The sequence below is a fragment of the Triticum aestivum genome, chromosome 6A (assembly GCF_018294505.1).
Source record: "Triticum aestivum cultivar Chinese Spring chromosome 6A, IWGSC CS RefSeq v2.1, whole genome shotgun sequence".
In the NCBI taxonomy this organism is placed as follows: Eukaryota; Viridiplantae; Streptophyta; class Magnoliopsida; order Poales; family Poaceae; genus Triticum; species Triticum aestivum.
Genome location: NC_057809.1, coordinates 616,630,325 through 616,635,547, shown reverse-complemented (window position 1 = coordinate 616,635,547; position 5,223 = coordinate 616,630,325). Strand labels below are relative to the sequence as shown.

The following is a 5,223-nucleotide window of genomic DNA, read 5'->3' as shown; positions in this document are numbered from 1 at the left end:
GGAGAAAGACTGAGACCATATTTTGAGATATAGTATTACGGAAATATTTATGAATAAAAATTGAGCTATGCGATTGAAGGGAAAATATCACGGGACTGCAACTCTCTTCTTATATGAATAGATTGAAAGTTTCTCGCAAAAAAAAACTCTCTTCTTATATGAATGAAAGGGCCCATGTTGTTTGTGCGATTGAATTATTTTAAGTGATATACATTCTTGCGGTGTGCACATGTTCCTATGCTAATTAAGGAGAGAAAAGAGTTCTTCGCGCATGTTTGGTGTGCCTTTTTGTCAGGAATAATACACGTACTATTCATGCAACTCTTGTTTTTTCCTTCTATATTGTACAAAACGCAACTGGAAAGTTTTTGGGATGAAATTGACAGGTGCATCAAATGTAGCTAACCTGTAACCACGAATTTCTTTTACTTGAAATAAAGTCATGGAAGAGTCGATGGAGGGCATGCAGGAGTATCAAGTTTCACCAGCTAATTCAAATCCACAGCATGTGTGCTGATGAGACAGGTGCCGCAACTGTGAGACCCAAGTCAAAGTCTCCCCCCAAAAAAATGTAAGACCAGTCCGTAGCACTCTTTCATTAAGTGTAGGATTTTCGAAAATGAGCTTGCATGAAGATCCGTGCAGAGCTTGCAGGGATCAGTGGAAAGGCCGGGCATGCACACATAGCCGCCGCATCCAGTACATACACTTCGAACTCATGCACATAAGTCCTCCATTAGAGAAATTCAATTACGTGCAGTGAAATCAAACTGCTGCTCAACAGTGATCCCCACGCATGGCCTGCATTCAGCAAGAAAACTTTACTTCCCCCTACCACAATTCGTCAAGAATCTGACTCGTGTGGCGTAGCTAGCAGGCTAAAATAAACCCTTCCAACAAACTACAGTTCGGCATAACATCACAGGAACATGCTATGTTCGAGCATGCTGCATCTAGTCATTCTCATTTGGCATGATGCCATCGAGGGGCTCACGCAGTTCGCCGCGGTGGTGCAGGTGGCTCGCAGGTCGACAGTGGCGGTGGGCGTCCAGCGTGCGGTTGACTGGTTGGGGGCAGTGCGCGGCCACGCAGACCTCACGGCGCGCACTGACACAGCAGCAACATGCAAGCAGCACGCATGGCACACGGTGTAGAGAGTGAGGAAGAGGCAACCGCCTGAGAGGTCGCTAGCTCATGGCCTCAGCGGGTAGGCCGGGCTCGAGGTCAAGATTGCTGGCGCATGCCTAGACGACGATGGCGCAGTCCACAAAAGCCTTCTCCCACTGCTTGGAATCCAGAGAGCTCAGGTCGTCCGAGGCGCTGACGCGGTCTTGCGCGCAGCTCCTCGGCGAGCGCGGCGCCGGATTGTAGGCTGTCCTGGCAATGGTCGCAACCTGGGCACCCCTGTGCGACGGCAAGGAAGCGTATGTGGAGACGGAAGGAGGTGCGGTCGAGCCCGTCACCGCGGCGCCGAAGCCGGCGACCATGCATTGCATGACGCCGCAGAAGAGAATGATGACAGCGGCGGCATGCTCCATCTCCAAGAGGCGGCCGCGCGCAGACGGATTTGAGCGACCAGAGCGGCGGGGAAGAGCGACACTCCTGCAGGTGCCACCGAAGACTGTCACGGTCTGGTCGGCCGCCGCGGGCAGGCCGTCTGAGAGGAGCCAGGGTGAGCTGACGTCGGCGGAAGTTGAGAAGAGGCCCTCAAAGTTGTGGGAGACGACGTTACTGCAGTCGGAGGCAACGCTCCATGTCCGGAGGCGAGACGGAGCAGCCGAGCACAACGCGTCGGCGAGAGCGAACCACGATGGCGTGGCGTCCATGGCGGAGAGCGCACGGCGTCGGGTGAGGACGACCCTGACGACGCCGTCCAGAACGAACAGGAGCAGGAGCAACCATCGCCGGCCGAACAATGGCACCACTAGTTAGAAAGGAGAGAGAGCGGATGGGAGCAAATGGAATGAAGACGGGCGCACGTAACAGGCAGTATTTATAGGAGACAACAGAGAGGAAGAGCAAAAATCGGAAACAGCTACCGCACAAGCTGTAGAAGGGCCCAGAAGAATGGATGGAAGCGGCAACCGACAACATAGGAAACCCAGAAGATGCGGCGGCGACCGACTCGATTGGGAGGATAAAGCAGACGTCGATCCCTCCACGCGCAGGACATGCATCCAATCCCGAACTGAGAAGGAACCAGAACATGCAGCCAATGGAGGGTTCATGACTCAATTTTTTTATGGTTTCTGGCAGAAATCAGTACGCGCACCAAACCATGTACCCGGCTATATCCCCCACTAAAGCACGTGTCGCTCATCCATTGGGTCGATTTTGACTGATAAGAAAAAGTCAAAAAAAACGTGGTAAACTAAACCTGGCCAGGTTTAGTATATTTAGTATTATACACATGTACATGCAAGACAAGGACCATATGAAACTGGCGCTGAATTATATGCCGCCGTTTAGATGGCAATCTTGCAGTATGTCTTGATATGCTCACTCCATTTCAAATTATAAGATATTCAAACTTCTTTTGAATTGGATGTATATATAGATGCATTTTAGTACGTTTGTTCACGGTTTATATGTAGTCCATATTGAAATACCTAAAATATCTTATAATTCAGAAGAATAGAGCCGATACTTTATTTTTCCTCTAATCGTCGCTTTATTATTAGACAATAGAAGGAAAATTGTTGCGTCATGCAATGTATACAACCAATATTCTTTGAGACCGATAATGCATAGAAGAGGCCAAAAACACACAGCAACTAATCCAGCAAAAAAGTAAAGTAGTACCACGATGTGAGCTCTATTTTTTGCTGATCAGTTCGGTTGAAGGTGAGGTACTTGAAAACTCCAAATTAAGTAACGAGTGACGTACAGATCGATCAAAGTCCATAGTTTTAGTACCACGTACGGTCTATGCAGATACGCGTGCGTATATAAACTAACCTCGGAGACGACCCGCCGCCAAATCCAAACCCTAATTAAAGAAGCATATGCAAGCCAGATCGTGTACTACCAACTACCAAGCCATAGCCAGATCGTTTGACAAGCGCAACCATGGTGGGATACCCGTCGGGCTTGGACACCAAGTCCACCGATCCCGAGAACCCGCGATCGCCGGCGACGGCGCTGGAACAGCGCTTGGAGAGGATGCAGTGCTTAGACAAATGCTGCTCGGTGTGCCTCATCCTGTTGCTGGTCCTTGCCCTCGGCTTGACATTCGGTCTCGTCTTCGGCCTCCCCCACCGGCGCTACTCCGTCACGATCAACTCCGCCTCGGGCCTAGATCTGCCGCCGTCCAAGAACCTCACGCTCGACCCGCAGTTCAACCTCACCCTCCGCCTAGCATCGGCCAGCCCGGGCCGCGGCGCGTGCATGGACGAGGGCACCTACGTGCACGTGTCCTACCGCTGCGTCCCGCTCGCCACCAGCGCCGCCGCACCGCGCCGTCTCTGCGTCGGGCCGATGAAGTCGAGGGAGGAGCTCGTCGTCGCCAAGGGCACCGGCGTGCAGCTACCAGGGTTCCTGATGGACAGCCTCACTGCGGACCTGCGGAGCGGGGTGGAGGCGTTCAACGTCAAGATCGGGCGATCTGCCGGCCACCACGACGCCGAGCTGGTTGCGTCCTGCGGGGTTAGGCGAGTTGGGGATACCGCTAGATGTGGTTCAGATGACACATGCCCTGATCCAAACCAGAAAGTGAATGATGATCCGGTTATAATTTCTACTCCAATCTTCATAATAGGACGCAGTCAGGGTCTCTCCACTCAAGATCAACCATGAAGATTTCTTACGGATTGTTTATCGATTTATAAACACTAAACACTGATGTAATAATTTTGCTCCGCAGCTAGCTATTGTATGTTTACCCTTTTGTCGCGTGTTTGAATCCTCGGTTAATGGAGATCTTTGTGACAACTTATTTCTGTCAAGGAAACACGCTCGAGTTTACTGATTCAATCAAATAGTATATCAGATAAATTTAACTGGCAAACACGAGCATAGAGACCTTATGGTGATAAAATCTAAAACTTACCAAAGATTTCTTTTAATTTCATCACCTCACTACACAATAATTCCAGATCTCCATTTTTTGTATGTAGATGTTCTCTATGCTTTCTGTGAAACAACCATAGAAAGCAAAACCAACAGAAGCTGCAGCAACTTCACGGTTTCGTATATGCATCTGAACTATGCACCTAAATTGGTTGAAACCAATGTAAGTTGGAAAACTCCTTAATTCACCCGATGGATACCCACACATCCTGTCGGTTGCCTCGTCCGTTCGACGCATGTACCCGTTGGCCCCATCTCCACCTTATTGCTTTCTCCCTCCTTCGTCTTCCTTCGCAACTCCGCCCCCTTCCCCCGCATTCCCTTTCTTCCTCACCTCCCTTTTCTTTCCTCTACCTCAGCCCAGATCGGGACAACGTCGGCAAAGGCAGAGCTAGCGCTTCTGCAAGTCCTCCCTCCTCCCTACCATTGCAAGACGGGGTACTCAGTGTTGCAGGGCACACCTCTCGCCGCCGGTGTCAACAAACGGGTGGTGCTCGTGCAGCATCCTTCCGTGACTTGCAACATTACCATTGTTGCATCCCTCATCGCAGCAACCGTGTTGTTGCAACCCTAGAGTTGCGAAATGCGACCACCACTGTTGCACCCTCAGCCGAGATTGCCACCAGACGCAAGCTTAAGCCCCAACGATGTTGTGTTGGAGGAAGAAGGGAAAACGACCATGTTGCAAGGTTGAGACACCTACGTACGACACTTACTGCATGACAACATCATCATCATGCAAGGCACATGCATCGTCCAGAGTTGCAACCCTTGTTTTGTAACAACTATCGTCGAGTTGCTAGGTTGCAAGGGCACCTTTGCCACAATAACTGTGTTCCAGCATCCGTCATGTTGCAACGGCAGGGTCGCCATTCCAGCATACACATATAACCGTTGTGTAAGGCTGAAGTGCAGGGCCAAATAACACAATCTTCGCATTTTCATCTCCGTGGAGTTCGAGCATTCGGCGCCACTCCACGAGCTCCAGGAACGGAGTTGAGGAGCAGAGAGAAACCGAACACACTCCTTATCACCTCATCTTTCCTTCATCTTCCTCCACAACACCACCTCCCGTTCCTCACATCGCAAGTGTCCTCTGTCTTCCCTTTCTTTCTACGCTTCCCTTTTCTTTCCTCCGCCTCAGCCCATATTGGG

The 5,223-nt window shown here is 50.6% G+C and overlaps 1 pseudogene; it reads right to left on the bottom strand.

Moving 5' to 3' along the window:
* Nucleotides 1–1,039: 1,039 nt before the first annotated feature.
* LOC123131434 (protein phosphatase 2C 53-like) lies at nucleotides 1,040–1,941 on the bottom strand (annotated as a pseudogene).
* Nucleotides 1,942–5,223: the final 3,282 nt, after the last annotated feature.